The following is a 16,894-nucleotide window of genomic DNA, read 5'->3' as shown; positions in this document are numbered from 1 at the left end:
TGTAGCCACCTGCCACAGGTAACGGTAGCCACCTGCCACAGGTAACGGTAGCCACCTGCCACAGGTAACGGTAGCCACCTGCCACAGGTAACGGTAGCCACCTGCCACAGGTAACGGCAGCCACCTGCCACAGGTAACGGCAGCCACCTGCCACAGGTAACGGCAGCCACCTGCGACAGGTAACGGTAGCCACCTGCCACAGGTAACGGTAACTCAACCTGATCCTGGCAACCACTGTGTCACACAGTCCGATAGACGTTTTGTGCTGCCCATAAACATAGGTTTCGGATCTGAATAAATCACAGCTTTTTATACTGGTGCTCTCAGGTCGTTGGGAGTAGGTAATTTCTCCATCCGACCTGAGTGTTTGGACCAATACTTTGGAGGTCATTTCTCTGGTCTGGAAAAAATCTTAGGGAATTACACATTTTGTTTACACTTGCGAGCGTTTAGTGTTTGCGTGTTGATCCTGAGTGCGAATAGGTTAATACTTTCAGAGCATCTCCAGCACCTACTTATCAACCTGTATTGACGCGTCTCTGACGAGAGCGAGGCTACATCCTTCCTCAGGAGAGCCTCGTTCAGTTCCTTTTCTTCCCGTTGACTGGTGCACAAAGCTGTTTATATTTGCGATTGTAATCCAGAAGGTGCTGGGCTCCGTAAAATGGTACTGCATTATTTCTCCGGCACCAGTATTCCCCTACTGCCTCGTCTTCCTTTGCTGCCTCGTCTTCCCTTGCTGCCTCGTCTTCCTTTGCTGCCTCGTCTTCCCTTGCTGCCTCGTCTTCCCTTGCTGCCTCGTCTTCCCTTGCTGCCTCGTCTTCCCTTGCTGCCTCGTCGTCCCTTGCTGCCTCGTCTTCCCTTGCTGCCTCGTCTTCCCTTGCTGCCTCGTCGTCCCTTGCTGCCTCGTCTTCCCTTGCTGCCTCGTCTTCCCTTGCTGCCTCGTCTTCCCTTGCTGCCTCGTCTTCCCTTGCTGCCTCGTCTTCCCTTGCTGCCTCGTCTTCCCTTGCTGCCTCGTCTTCCTTGCTGCCTCGTCTTCCTTGCTGCCTCGTCTTCCCTTGCTGCCTCGTCTTCCCTTGCTGCCTCGTCGTCCCTTGCTGCCTCGTCTTCCCTTGCTGCCTCGTCTTCCCTTGCTGCCTCGTCGTCCCTTGCTGCCTCGTCTTCCCTTGCTGCCTCGTCTTCCTTTGCTGCCTCGTCTTCCCTTGCTGCCTCGTCTTCCCTTGCTGCCTCGTCTTCCCTTGCTGCCTCGTCTTCCCTTGCTGCCTCGTCTTCCCTTGCTGCCTCGTCTTCCCTTGCTGCCTCGTCGTCCCTTGCTGCCTCGTCTTCCCTTGCTGCCTCGTCGTCCCTTGCTGCCTCGTCTTCCCTTGCTGCCTCGTCTTCCCTTGCTGCCTCGTCTTCCCTTGCTGCCTCGTCGTCCCTTGCTGCCTCGTCTTCCCTTGCTGCCTCGTCTTCCCTTGCTGCCTCGTCTTCCCTTGCTGCCTCGTCTTCCCTTGCTGCCTCGTCGTCCCTTGCTGCCTCGTCTTCCCTTGCTGCCTCGTCTTCCCTTGCTGCCTCGTCGTCCCTTGCTGCCTCGTCGTCCCTTGCTGCCTCGTCTTCCCTTGCTGCCTCGTCTTCCCTTGCTGCCTCGTCGTCCCTTGCTGCCTCGTCTTCCCTTGCTGCCTCGTCGTCCCTTGCTGCCTCGTCGTCCCTTGCTGCCTCGTCGTCCCTTGCTGCCTCGTCGTCCCTTGCTGCCTCGTCTTCCCTTGCTGCCTCGTCGTCCCTTGCTGCCTCGTCGTCCCTTGCTGCCTCGTCTTCCCTTGCTGCCTCGTCGTCCCTTGCTGCCTCGTCGTCCCTTGCTGCCTCGTCGTCCCTTGCTACCATCTTCACAGTTGCAGCGTTTATGGAACGAGCCTTTCCAATGTTTATGTAAATCTTCTGCTGCACGTCTCAGAGGTTGAAATATTAAAGTGTAAGGATTTAGTAGAAGAAACCGTCTTCTAGCCTAATACGTCACATTTTGTACGGAATTGACCAATCCTTTAAAGATGCGATGTATTATTAAAGGCTAAACCATCGTAAAATTGACGTTTTAGAGCATGTCAATATTACGGTGGTTATATGTATTTGAATCTGCTTCGATATGTATTTCGGTTTCTTGGGTTTGTACGTTTTCCGGTTAGATAAAACAGTTGTATTAATTAAGGGGGGAGGGAATGTCCTGACGAAGGAGATGGGTATTGAAGGTCCTCCCGGGTATGTCGTTCTCAATACTGTGGAACAGTCCACAAGTTCCTGTTATTGTCTTGAGACGCTGGTACTTATATTGCCCAGCTTACATCTTCTTGGTCACCAGTCATCTTTAAGTTGGGTAGCAGTTAGGGACTTGTAAGGTGCTTCCTTGCTGTGAGCTGCCATGGCCCGGGGGGCTGAGTGAGAGACCACGACTTCTCAACCCCGAGTTAGAATCCAAGTGAATGTAATTAAATAGTAATATTCTCTGGGGGAACTGTTTACTCGCAATCACACATTTTTTGGTGGCTTATGTATACCGTTTTTGTCATGTATACCGGTATTGTTTGTCATGTATACCGTTGTTGTTTGTCATGTATACCGTTATCGTTTGTCATCTATACCGTTATCGTGCCACAGTTGAACTATCATCTTCATGTCTCATGTAAATCGTTAATGTTTATCATTAATACAAGCGTTAGTCTCTCATTTGAGGGGTGAGCATGTTATTAGCGAGGAGATAACTTTAGCGTGTGTGAGGGACACGGGAGGAGGCGGCGGTGTGTGGAGTGGGAGTGGAGCAGAGCGAACACTCTTCCCAGGGCCGCACGGCTCTTCACCACCATCTACTCTTCTACCTCTTATTTAGTTCATAGTTCCATTTGAGAACCAGATTAGCTGGAAGCTGAGGGTTTAACATTCCATTTCGCCCATCATTTCTGGTAGGAGAGAGGGATCGTATTAACGTGATCTTCGGAACTAAGTAGGAAGGTTGTGTGAGGGCGTGAGTGATGGGATCATGGGGGGGGGATATACATGGTGTCTGTCTTAGAGGACGGATATGTTTAAAAATCCGTGTGTGTCCCCTTATTACCAGGGGGAAGGCGTGTAGCTGTGGCGTGTTAAAGGGGAGAGGTGTGGCGTAGGGGCTGCAGGCGGCTGACGCGGTACTCTCTAGGGAAGGCGCAGGTGAAGGACGCGTATTTTATCCATCGATGTAGATAGGGGGGAGAGAGAGAGAGAGAATTGTATTTTCACCTAGTTGTGCTTTCGGGGGTTGAGCTCTGCTCTTTCGGCCCGCCTCTCAACTGTCAATCAACTGAAACTAACTATTAACTAAGTTAGGTTTTCCCTCCCCCTCCCCCACCCCCACCCCCCCCCCCCCCCACACACACACACACTCACCTATTTGTACTAAAGCACAACTAGGTGAGTACAACTAGGTGAGTACACACACACACACACCACACACACACACACACACACACACACACACACACACACACACACACACACACACACACACACACACACACACACACACGCACACGCACGCACACACACACACACACACACACACACACACACACACACACACACACACACACACACACACACGCACACGCACACACACACACACGCTCTCTGTGTGGGGGTGAGGGGGTTGTCCTGGAGCGAGAGGTCGGGTTGAGAAGGGGACGATAACAGTGTCGGGTGGGGCGTGTTTACACCACCCAGATTTTTCATCTCCCGAATTACTTGGTGTAAAGGGAGAGTAAGGGGGGAAGGGGCAGCGAGGGGAGGACTGAGGTTTACAGGGGATGTAGGGGGCTTAAAGGAGAGGAAGAGGTGGGTGTGGACTTGGTGTGTGAGGGGGGGGGGGGGGGGGGAGTGACTGCACAAGACGCCTCCTCCTGCAGCCGCACAGTATGGGTTTACTCCTGCAGCTAAGTACATGTAGTCTTAATTGAGATATATACAAGAGTTGTTACATTCTTGTACAGCCACTAGTACGCGTAGCGTTTCGGGCAGGTCCCTGGAATACGATCCCCTGCCGCGAAGAATCGTTTTTTCATCCAAGTACACATTTTACTGTTGCGTTAAACAGAGGCTACAGTTAAGGAATTGCGCTCAGTAAATCCTCCCCGGCCAGGATACGAACCCATGACATAGCGCTCGCGGAACGCCTGGCGAGTGTCTTACCACTACACCACGGAGACTGAATTGGTCACGGCAACCCAGGTTTATGGTTGTGTGGTGACGGCAGCACCAGTGTCAACCAGGTCATCACTGAAGGTTGGATTATTGTACATTTATGGCATTATTGTTCATTATTTTCACCAGTTTCATGGAGACCAATGACCTTCACAACCCAGGACAACATGGATTTAGAGCGGGAAGATCGTGCCTCTCACAGCTACTTGATCACTACGACAAATTCACTGAGGAATTAGAAAAAAAAACAGAATGCAGATGTGGTATACACGGACTTGAATGACTTAATGACATTCGATAAATGTGACCATGGAGTTGATAGCACACAAAATGAGATTAATGGTAATAACCGGTAAAGTAGGACGCTGGATACTCGCTTTTCTGTCGAACAGAACACAGAGTAACAGTCAACCATATAAAATCGAGTCCAAGCGCAGTTAAAAGCTCTGTACCTCAGGGTACAGTCCTTGCACCACTGCTTTTTCTTTTTCTCATATCAGGTATAGACAATAATACAAGGCGCAGCTTTGTGTCATCCTTTGACATTGAAAAACTACAAGCAGATATTAATAATGTTAATAAAAATTCCAGGTACTCAGGTACGGTAAAAATGCGGACCTTAAACATAATACAGGGTACAAAACACTATCAAATCTGCCCATAGTAGAAAAGCAGCATGTAAACGATTTGGGAATAAAGATTTTGACGATCTAACGTTTAGAGAGCATAAGCAAGCAACATAAGCATGTGTGTGTGTGTGTGTGTGTGTGTGTGTGTGTGTGTGTGTGTGTGTGTGTGTGTGTGTGTGTGTGTGTGTGTGTATGTGTGTGTACTCACCTATTTGTGCCTGCAGGATCGAGCATTGACTCTTGAATCCCACCTTTCAAGCCATCGGTTGTTTACAGCAATGACTCCTGTCCCATTTCCCTATCATATCTAGTTTTAAAGTTATGAATAGAGTTTGCTTCCACAACCTGTTCCTTAAGTGCATTCCATTTTTCCATTACTCTGACGCTAAAAGAAAACTTCTTTACATCTCTCTGACTCATCTGAGTTTCAAGCTTCCACCTATGTCCCCTCGTTCTGTTAGTATTCCGTGTGAACATTTCTTCTATTTCCACTCTGTCAATTCCCCTGAGTATTTTATAAGTTATTATCATGTCTCCCTCTCCCTTTTTCTCCCCCTAGTGTCGTAAGGTTCAGTTCCTTCAGGCGCTCTTCATATCCCATCCCGTCGTAACTCTGAGACGATCTTCGTCGCAAACTTCTGAACTTTTTCCAGTTTCCTTACGTGTTTCTTCAGGTGGGGACTCCATGATGGCACGGCATACTCTTAAGACTGGTCTCACATAGGCAGTGTAAAGCGCCCTAAATGCCTCCTCACTTAGGTTTCAGAATGATGTTTTAACTTTTGCCAGTGTAGAGTACGCTGCTGTCGTTATCCTATTTATATGTGCCTCAGGAGTTTGATTAAATGTTACGTCCACTCCCAGGTCTCTTTCTCGAATCGTCACAGGTAGGCAGTTCCCCTTCATCGTGTAATGTCCCTTTGGTCTCCTATCACCTGATCCCATTTCCATAACTTTACATTTGCTCGGCTAGCCATTTCCAGTAGCCATTTCTCTGACCATCTCTGCAACCTGTTTAAGTCTCTTGGAGGATCCTACAATCCTCATCTGACACAACTTTTCTCAATAATTTTGCGAATGTAGGCTTCTACATTCGTAGAATTCTACATTTAGGAATTTTGCAATATATAGGATTCTACTCCTGTAAACATGTCATATACGTATATTAGAAATTGAATTGTTCCCAGCACCGATCCTTGAGGTACTCCACTCGTTACTGTTCGCCTGTCCGACTTTTCGCCTCTTACCGTAACTCTGTGGCTCCTTCCTGTTAGGTAGTTCCTTACCCAGGCTAAGGCCTTTCCGCTTACTCCCGCCTGCCTTTCAAGTTTGAATAGCAGTTTCATGTGCGGTACTGTTTCAAAGGCTTTTGGGCAGTCCGGAAATATTTAATCTGCCCATCTTTCTTTGACCTGTCTTATCCTCGTTATTTTATTATAGAACTCTAAAACGTTTGTTTGCCATGATATCCCTTTCCAGAACCTATGTTGATGTTTGTTTACAAACCTAAGTTTGTTTACAAACAAACAAGGTTTGTTTACAAACCTAAGTTTGTTTACAAACAAACAAGGTTTGTTTACAAACCTTGTTGCACACCCTTCAGGTGTGCAACAAGTCTTAGCCTAATTATTCTTTCAAGTATTTTGCAGGGGATACTTGTCAGTGATACGGATCTGTAGTTAAGTGCCTCCTCTCTATCTATCTTGGCAATTCTTCCGACATAAGTGACTCATTAAAGATTTTTGTCAGAGGCACGCTGAGGGCCTGCGCTGCCTCTTTAGTATCCGCGGTGATACCTTGGTCCAACTGCTTAGTTGCATCCAGTGTTGTCAACTGTTTCATTACCTCCTCTGCTGTCACCTCTATATCTGATACTCTTTCATCTAGGGTAATCTCTTCTAACAATGGCAGCTGCTCAGGCTCGGTTGTGAACACTCATGGAAACTCGCATTCTCCCGTTCATCAGACCTACTTACGTGCGTGTACTCACCTAATTGTACTCGCCTAATTGTGCTTGCGGGGGTTGAGCTCTGGCTCTTTGGTCCCGCCTCTCAACCGTCAATCAACTGGTGTACAGATTCCTGAGCCTATTGGGCTCTATCATATCTACATTTGAAACTGTGAATGGAGTCAGCCTCCACCACATCACTTCCTAATGCATTCCATTTACTAACTACTCTGACACTGAAAAAGTTCTTTCTAACGTCTCTGTGGCTCATTTGGGTACTCAGCTTCCACCTGTGTCCCCTTGTTCGCGTCCCACCAGTGTTGAATAGTTCATCCTTGTTTACCCGGTCGATTCCCCTGAGGATTTTGTAGGTTGTGATCATGTCCCCCTTACTCTTCTGTCTTCCAGTGTCGTAAGGTGTGTGTGTGTGTGTGTGTGTGTGTGTGTGTGTGTGTGTGTGTGTGTGTGTGTGTGTGTGTGTGTGTGTGTGTGTGTGTGTGTGTACCACTGTCTGGAGGAGGCATCAGCAGCAGGAGTTAATTATGGAACTTCACCGAGGTCAAATTAAAGGTGAAGGGAAGAGGGTGGGGAGTAGAAAAAATCCCAGTTCCATTTAAGGAGTTTCCTCACTTCCTGTGGCTTTGTGGCCAAGCCTGGCGGATTACGGCCTCCGCTCACAACAACGGGGATTGGTTGTGTTCTGCCTCACGGCTCTTGCTCTTGTTCCTCTTCATAATTCAAGAGTTGCCTACGCTCTCTCCACACCCACGCTCCCTCCACGCTCCCTCCCCACCCACCTACGCTCTCTCTCCACACCCACCCACGCTCCCTCTCCACACCCACCCACGCTCCCTCCCCACACCCACCCACGCTCCCTCCCCACACCCACCCACGCTCCCTCCCCACACCCACCCACGCTCCCTCCCCACACCCACCCACGCTCCCTCCCCACACCCACCCACGCTCCCTCCCCACACCCACCCACGCTCTCTCCCCACACCCACCCACGCTCTCTCCCCACACCCACCCACGCTCTCTCCCCACACCCAACCACGCTCCCTCCCCACACCCACCCACGCTCCCTCCCCACACCCACCCACGCTCCCTCCCCACACCCACCCACGCTCCCTCCCCACACCCACCCACGCTCCCTCCCCACACCCACCCACGCTCCCTCCCCACACCCACCTACGCTCCCAGCAGACACCCAGACTGGACGTACTGTTCATGTGGAAGTACTCATGACATACACTTCCTCCAGACAAGTATAGTTGAACCAGTTCTTATCTGCTCCCAAAACCGGAAAATTACTCTTTAATTAATGCTTAATATTATACGTTTATTATAATAAAAATGTAACTTTACTTTTAGTTCAGTAATTAACTTTCAGCCAAAAATTGGCGATTTGCTCACCTAAAGTTGGGTATTTTTCTGGTTAGAGACGAGTTATGCTTGACTACAGGCCCAGCCTTGGCTGTTAGACAAGGGCAGTAACGTGGAAGTCTTACATTACCCAACTGTGTAAAGTCTTACATTACCCAACTGTGTAAAAGTCTTACATTACCCAACAGTGTAAAAGTCTTACATTACCCAACTGTGTAAAAGTCTTACATTACCTAACAATATGTAAGGCTGTCCGATGAAGAGATGATTTTGTAATTATTTTTGTAATTTTATTACAAAAATTACAAAAGTGAGAATGCTATTGAAAAAATATATGCAAAGTGGGTTGACAGAATTTGTAAATTTATCTTAGAAGATTTTCCCCAACTGAAAATACTTATTTTGGTTGTGAATTACAGTGTGAATATACAAATATGTTTTGGTGGTTTATCCATTCCTCTCCTTCGCTGGCAATAACAGTCTTGATGGATGTGCAGCGGCCGGGAGGAGGTTGGCCTGTAGCCATTCCTCGCGGTGTGGAGGTTAGCCCCCCCCCCCTGACCCGCGCGCATTCCCCCCCAACCCGCGCGCCCCCTCCCATCCCGCGCGCCCCCTCCCCCGAACCGCGCGCCCCCTCCCCCGAACCGCGCGCCCCCTCGAAACCCGACCGCCCTCCACCGACCCGCGCCCCCCGGTAGTCATACTCGCCCGGGTGGAACGACTGAGTACCCTCCCTTCACTATATGTAGGGATCAGAATGTAAAACTATTGATGGATCGTTCTAGGGAAACCATGTCGCTGGAACACCTGCCTGATTCTTGAACCTGGACTATAAGGCCTAAACTCCAATATAAGTAGTCTGGGAAGGTTGGAAGGCACGAGCCAAGAAAAGAAAGTTTGAAGGCATTGTTCTAGACTAACGCTTTCCAAAATATCTTGGCCACTTTGACTAATTCGCTTCCGCCCTTCTCCTATTCCCTCCCTTCACCTCCCTTCCTTTCCCTCCCTTCCTCTCCCTCTTTCCCTTCCTCTCCCTCTTTCCCTCCCTCCCTCCCTCCCTCCCTCCCTTCCTTTCCCTTTAAATCATGAGGTTGGCAAGCGTCCAGAGACATGAAAAGGATCCACGAACACCTAATTTACGAGACCTACTTGCCTCCTCGCTTTCTCCAATTCTTATTTCTTCGTCTGTTTCCCCGTCTTCTGAAGTCCTTTATGGGTCGCGTAGCTGTTGACCTGAGGGAGGGTAAGGTAGAGGAGCCCTGGTGCAGCCTGTGGGTATGCTTAATATGAAGCATACCCCGTGACCCCCCCCCCATACATTCACACACACACACACACACACACACACACACACACACACACACACACACACACACACACACACACACACACACACACACACACACACACACACACACACACACACACACACCGACGGTTGAGAGGCGGGACCAAAGAGCCAGAGCTCAACCCCCGCAAACACAACTAGGTGAGTACAACTAGGTGAGTACACACACATATACACACACACACACACACACACACACACACACACACACACACACACACACACACACACACACACACACACACACACACACACACACATACACACACACACACATATACACACACACACACATCCAGGAAGCAGTACGTAACAGCTGTCTAACTCCCAGGTACCTATTTACTGCTAGGTAACAAGGGGGATCAGGGTGAAATAAACTACCCCATTTGTCTCTGCCTGGTCCGGGAATCGAACCTAGGCAACAGGATTACGAGTCCCGCGCGCTGTCCACTCGGCTACCAGACCCCTACACACACGTGTGTGTGTGTGTGTGTACGTGTGTTAGAAATATATGTAGTAGATATAATAAAGAAAAAAATTGGTTAGAAAGGCGGGGTCCAAGAGCTAATAGCTTGATTCTGCAAACAAATAGTAAATACGAATAGTAAATACTAACAAATGTTATGTTTTACTATTTTTCCTACTATAATGCCGGATTAACTCGAGTTCTTCGAGTGTGTGCGTGCGGGTGCAAGTTTTTATTATTATTAGTATTTAGATATACAAGAGTTCCGTCATTCTTGTAAAGCCACAGGCACGTATAGCGTCTCGGGCAGGTCCTTAAATTTAATGTTTCCCCGGAATACGATCCAGCAAATAGTTTACCAACCAGGTACCCCCATTCACTGCTGGGTGAACAAAGGCTACAGTTGAGGATTGGCGCCCAGTCCATCCTCCCCGGCCAGGATACGAACTCGGGGCAAAACGCTCGCGAAGCGCCGGGCGTGTCTTACCACTGCGCCACGGGAACTGCAGCATAACTGACATAAGTTATGTTCATAATGCACCATCAAAATAGTCATAGTTGCAGGAGCCTGAATACGTAATCACACACGTTATATGAAGCCAGAGCACTTAACACCAGACTGGACTAACCTGAATTATATGTGAGGCCTTGTTAAGTACCCGTTTATTTACTTGTTTATTTACCTTGAGGTTACCTTGAGGTGATTTCGGGGCTCAGCGACCCCGCGGCCCAGTCGTCGACCAGGCCTCCTCGTTGCTGGAATGGCCAACCAGGCTGTTGAACGCGGCTGCTCGCAGCCTGACGTATGAGTCACAGCCTGGTTGATCAGGTATCCTTTGGAGCTGCTTATCACGTTCTCTCTTGAACACTGTGAGGGGTCGGCTAGTTATGCCCCTTATGTGTAGTGGAAGCGTGTTGAACAGTCTCGGGCCTCTCATGTTGATAGAGTTCTCTCTCAGAGTACCAGTTGCACCTCTGCTCTTCAATGGGGGTATTCTGCACATCCTGCCATGCCTCCTGGTCTCATGTGATGTTATTTCTGTGTGCAAGTTTGGGACCAGCCCCTCTACTATTTTCCATGGGTAAATTATTATGTATATCTCCCTAACATACTTGAACACCTAGTCATTTATACAGCTGCCCTAGACTATATGCAGGGTTATATTGTGTGTATCAAGAGCTAGCTATGTCTAAAATTCTCATCTACTTTGTCTCCTAGAAATGGAGTGTGAGTATATGTACCGTGCTTACAAAGGCAGTTGGTTAGCGCGCGGTATTGTACCGCTCATTTTTTTTTTTTTTATTAACATATTAGGTACATCTGCATTAGTGCAGCTACCCTAGACTATATGAAGTGGAGTACAGGATGGTTAGTCATACAGAGCCATGTGTTTAATAGCCTGCACTGGCAAATTTTGGGTATACTGTGAGAATATCTTCAAGAATACGAGAGTGAATAAAGTAATTGCAAAGCTCCAGGTACCTCATGCCAACTGGTCTGAAAGGTCTAATAACTGGGCATTCAGTGATGTAGTGCGGGAGATCATGCCGTAGTTCCTGCTCACAGAGTTTGCAACTGGAGTGCTCAGGATTGGGAGACCCGTCACCTGCAGCCACCTGCCACAGGTAACGGTAACCCAACCTGATCCTTGCAACCACTGTGTCGCACAGTCTAGTGGACGTTTTGTGCTGTCCATAGATGTAGGTTTCAGATCTGAACAAATCATAGCTTTTTATACTAGTACTTTCAGGTCGTTGGGAGTCAGTAAGTTCTTTCCTATCAGATCTGAATGTTTGGACCAATACAGTTTTGACAGCAGAGATGGGGATACCTAGATCTAATTCAACTTCAAACTTGTTACACGCTAATTTGGCTGCAATGTCTGTCTCATTATGATGGGTTATATTTATGTGTGAGGGTATCCATACAAAGGAGATTCGAGACCCTTTACTCTGTGCATCAATTAGGTCATTTATAATTGGGAGTATGAGGTTCTTGCTGTCGATCTTCCAAGAGAAGTTTTCGATTGCTTGAAGAGCAGACTTTGAATCGCAGAATATTATTCCTCCTCCAATATTTTTTAATGTGCTGGTTGCTAAATGTAATGCTGCTAGTTCTGCTTGTGTGGAGGTCAGCCAGTTGTTTAGCCTGACACTGACAGACTTTGTGCAAATATTATTTCTATAAAACCTACATGCCGCTGCAGTCCGTCCAGTAGAAGACTGGACTGAGCCGTCGGTGTAGACACAGTGCTCGTAAGATCTTAGACTCTCGATGGAGGAGGCAATTGTTTCAAGAGTGACAGCTTTGAGTAGAGCAAGATTCTCATTATCTTTCTTGGTGACAGGTGTGTATGATACTTGAATGGTGGGGTACAGATAAAGAGGAATATCAGAGACTGGTAGATTGCACTTTAAAGGAATGTTAAGTTTAATGAGATTGTAAGCATTGTTTCTCAGCCAATTATCATAAAAGGAGTGAGTTGGTATGTCGGCACCAGTCAAAAGGGTGTTAACAGCACTAAATAATTTGTCTCTGAGCAATGTAGGAGATGTAGGATCTCTCATGACTTTAAGACAGAAGGTAGTGTTAACTTGCATTATTCTCTCTAGTATGATTGGAAACTTCAGTTCTTCCCTCATGTTGATGATTCTTGTGCATCTTGGGGCACCAAGAATTATCCTCATGGCCTCGTTCTGTATTACTTCAAGTTTGTCCAACACAGAGGAGGGGAAATTAATTAAGTGCAGAGCATTATAATCAACGAGAGATCTAACAAACATCATATAGAATAGTCTAGCATATTTAATATTGATACCAATATTCTTACCAGTAAGTGTTCTCAATGGTTTTAGTCTTTCTTTTAACCTACGGTGTAGATCATTTACAATGTCACTGTTAATACCAACTCCAAGGTATTTGTGCTGCCCACACGTTTCAATGTTCTGGCTGTTGACCTTGAAAGCTATAGGGACATGAGTTTTCTCTTTGGGATGGAGAACTCTGGATTTAGTTATAGAGATAACAAGACCACATTCAATGCTTTTAGCAGCGAATGAATCAAGTAGAGCTTGCAGTCTAGTTTGGGAATTTGCAACAATGCATATATCATCGGCATAACAAATGACGGCTTCGTCAGGTAGTGTGGGAATATCAATTGTTAATTTGTGCATCAGAACATTGAACAGTGTGGGACTTAGCACTCCACCCTGGGGTGTACCCAACTCAAAGGGTGCACAGAGTTTACTTTTGACCCCCTTGAAAAGGACTGAGGCGGTTCTGTTACTCAGGTACCCCCTGAGCCATGTCAACAGTCTTCCCTTAACTCCAAAAGAGGCTAGCTGTTCTAGGATTATTTCTTTGTTTGCTGTATCAAAAGCAGTTTGGAGATCAATAAATGCCGCCTGAGAGTTTGGTCCCCCTCTGATAAAATACTCAGCAAAGCAAGTTTGTGTGCTTCTTCCAGGAAGGAAACCATACAGGTTAGGGGCAAGGTGGGGCTTGATTTGAAACATTAGTCTGTCGAGAATAATTCTCTCAAGAACTTTGCACATGCACGACGTCAGAGAAATGGGTCTAAATTTTTGTGAATTAGGCTTGGGTATGGGTATTATGAGTCCCTGTGCCCAGCGGTCAGGTAAAACACCCTGTCTTAGACTTTGATTAAACAATTCTAGCAAAGGGCTATTTGGCAGCTCAGCAAGTACTCTCATGGTGTTGTATGTGATGCCATCCTCTCCAGGAGAGGTAGCCTTACCTTTCTTGAGTGCATTTTTAATTTCAAAGGGGGTTATGCCATAGTTATCATCAGGCCCTATTTCACTACAGGCAATTTCAATATTGAAGTTACGATTTATTTTAGTACTAGCCAGATAGTTTTGCACATCTAGGGGCAGGCTGCTTATACTAGCAGTGCTTGCATATTGCTGAAGCAGCATGTCGGCATAGTCTACAGGTGAATGGTGATCAAGTTGACGACTGCTAGGACGAGAAATCTTTTTAATTTTATTCCACATTTGGGATGAGAATGTTGCATGATTGATGCCTTGCAGAAACTGTTCCCAGTGCTGGTTATACACCTGTTCCTTTAGCTCTCTAAACTCTCGGCTGGCTTTAAGAAATATGTTGAGGGTGTCAGCTGTTTTATGTGTTTTATACTGCTCAGCTAGGAATAGAACTCTGTCATGCAGGGGCTTAAGGCGTGAGTCAGTGAACCACCTCTGTCCCTTCCTCACTGGTTTGGGTCTTGTGGATTTTACAACATTGTCATAAAAAGCGGTTACTTCAGTGACCAGGTCCTCATATAATGCATTGACGGTAGTAAAGCAGTAAGTGTTATACCATTCAGAAATGCGGAATTTGAAGAGCATGTGGAAATTTTCAGGGATATTAATTATTTTTTTTCCAAAGCTTAGGGGTTTGACATTATTGATAGTGTATGAACTGAATATGGCAAAATGATCACTAACTAATTCATGAACAATTGATCCTCCGACAGCATTATCAATGAGACCGTGACCAATGACATAATCAAGTCTGCCACCCCTGAGGTGTGTGACATTAGAGGAGTCAAAGTTGAATACGGACATGTTATTATCTCTTAAGTATTTTACAAAGACTCTGCCATTCCTGTTTGTTTTGGTGTCACCCAGGCTAGTGTGTCTAGCATTAAAATCACCCATTACAATGGTTTGAGAGCTGCTGGTAATTTTTGGGAGAGAAGCTTCCACCATTTGATCACACCTTACATATACATTAACTAAGCTCCTCCAACCAGTGGAGGGCAAGAATGTGAAAACCCTACGCTCCCTACTTGCCACTGTTCATTTAGTCTGGCAGCTATGGTCAATCATGCATGATGAATCATGAACTATATTGAAATTCAGTACCCGGTTTAATTCATATATTTTATTAAATAAGCGAGATCACATGTAGGGAATCAATGAGTGACAGGGAGGATGGGGACGTTGCTTGCCACTTAAGAGGGATGGCCTGAATTTGTCACTCAGACCGATAGCACTAACATCACACACAAAAATCTTTGAAAGAGTGCTAAGAAGTAAGGTCACAAAATACATGGCATCTCCATAACCCCGGACAACATGGTTTCAGAACAGGGCGCTCTTGCCTATCACAGTTGCTAGACCACTATGACATGGCACTAGATGTGATGGAAGACAAGCAAAACGCTGATGTAATTTACACAGATTTCGCAAATGCCTTCGACAAATGTGACCATGGTGTTATTGCACATAAAATGGGTTCAAAAAGTAATTACCGGAAAAATAGGCAGATGGATCTACAATTTCCTGACTAACAGAACCCAATGTGTAATAGTCAAGAAAGTAAAATCCAGCCCATCAACCGTGAAGAGCTCAGTCCCCCAGGGTACTGTGCTTGCTCCAGTACTTTTTCTCATCCTCATATCGGACATAGACAAGGACATAATGTATAGTACTGTATCATCCTTTGCAGATGACACTAGGATTTTTATGAGTAGGCAACATAGAGGACACGGCAAACCATCAATCTGATGTAAATCAAGTCTTTTAGATGGCTACAGAAAATAATATGGTGTTTAACGAAGAAAAGTTCCAGCTCTTGCGCTAATGAAAAAATGAAAATATAAAAACGGAAACTGCGAAAATCCTGTCAATTCATAGAACGAAAAAACTATGTAAAAGACCTGGGTGTACTGATGTCGGAAGACCTTACCTTTAACGAACACAATAAAGTAGCCGTCACAACTGCAAGAAAAAGAACAGGTTGGATAACAAGAACTTTTCACACTGGAGATGCTATACCGATGATGATACTCTTCAAGACGCTAGTGCTCCCTAGAGTGGAGTATTGTTGCACAATGACAGTCCCTTTCAAAGCTGGAGAAATTGCTGACCTGGAGAGCGTGCAGAGATCCTTTTCTGCTAGAATCCACTCAGTAAAACATCTAAACTATTGGAACCGACTAAAATGCCTAAATCTGTATTCTCTTGAGCGCAGGCGGGAGAGATACATGATAATTTACACATGGAAAACAATAGTCGGGCTGGACCCAAACCTGCACACAGAAATAACATCACATGAGACCAGAAGGCATGGCAGGATGTGCAGAATACCTCCGTTGAAGAGCAGAGGTGCAACAGGTACTCTGAGAGAGAACTCTATCAACATCAGAGGCCCGGGACTGTTCAACACGCTTCCACTACACATAAGGGGCATAACTGGCCCCCTCACAGTGTTCAAGAGATAACTCGATAAACACCTCCAAACGATACCTGATCAACCAGGCAGTGATGCATACATCAGGCTACGAGCAGCCGCGTCCAACAGCCTGGTTGACAAGTCCAGCAACCAAGAAGCCTGGTCGGGGACCGGGCCGCGGGGTCATTGAGCCCCCATAATCAACGCAAGGTAATCTCCACTTCTCACGCTCTCGAGGTCAGCCATAATGATGACAGAAAGGAAGGAATCTGTAGTAATGCTTATAGGGTTTGAAATGACCAGCTGTGCATTGTAATCAGTCGTTCCGTATTCATGACCTTTAATAAGGTCACAAATACAATTTTGTTAATTTTAACTTTCAAAAACATTTGTCATACAAAATACAAATATTGGTTTGAACTCGTCTAGTTGTGCTTGCGGACTGAGCTTTGGCTCTTTAGTCCCGCATTTCAACCGTCAATAAACTGGTGTACAGGGTCCAGAGCCTATTAGGCTCTATCATATCTACATTTGAAACTGTGTATGGAGTCTGTCTCTACCACATCTCTACCTAATGCATTCCATTTGTTAACTACTCTAACACTGACCCAATTCTTTCTAATGTCTCTGTGGCTCATTTTAATATTAAGTTTCCACTTGTATCTTCTTGTTCGTGTTCACCCGTGCTACATAGTTAGTTTTTACCCACACTCAA

The sequence above is a fragment of the Procambarus clarkii genome, chromosome 51, assembly GCF_040958095.1.
Source record: "Procambarus clarkii isolate CNS0578487 chromosome 51, FALCON_Pclarkii_2.0, whole genome shotgun sequence".
NCBI classification, from domain to species: Eukaryota; Metazoa; Arthropoda; class Malacostraca; order Decapoda; family Cambaridae; genus Procambarus; species Procambarus clarkii.
This window is presented reverse-complemented; position numbering follows the sequence as displayed.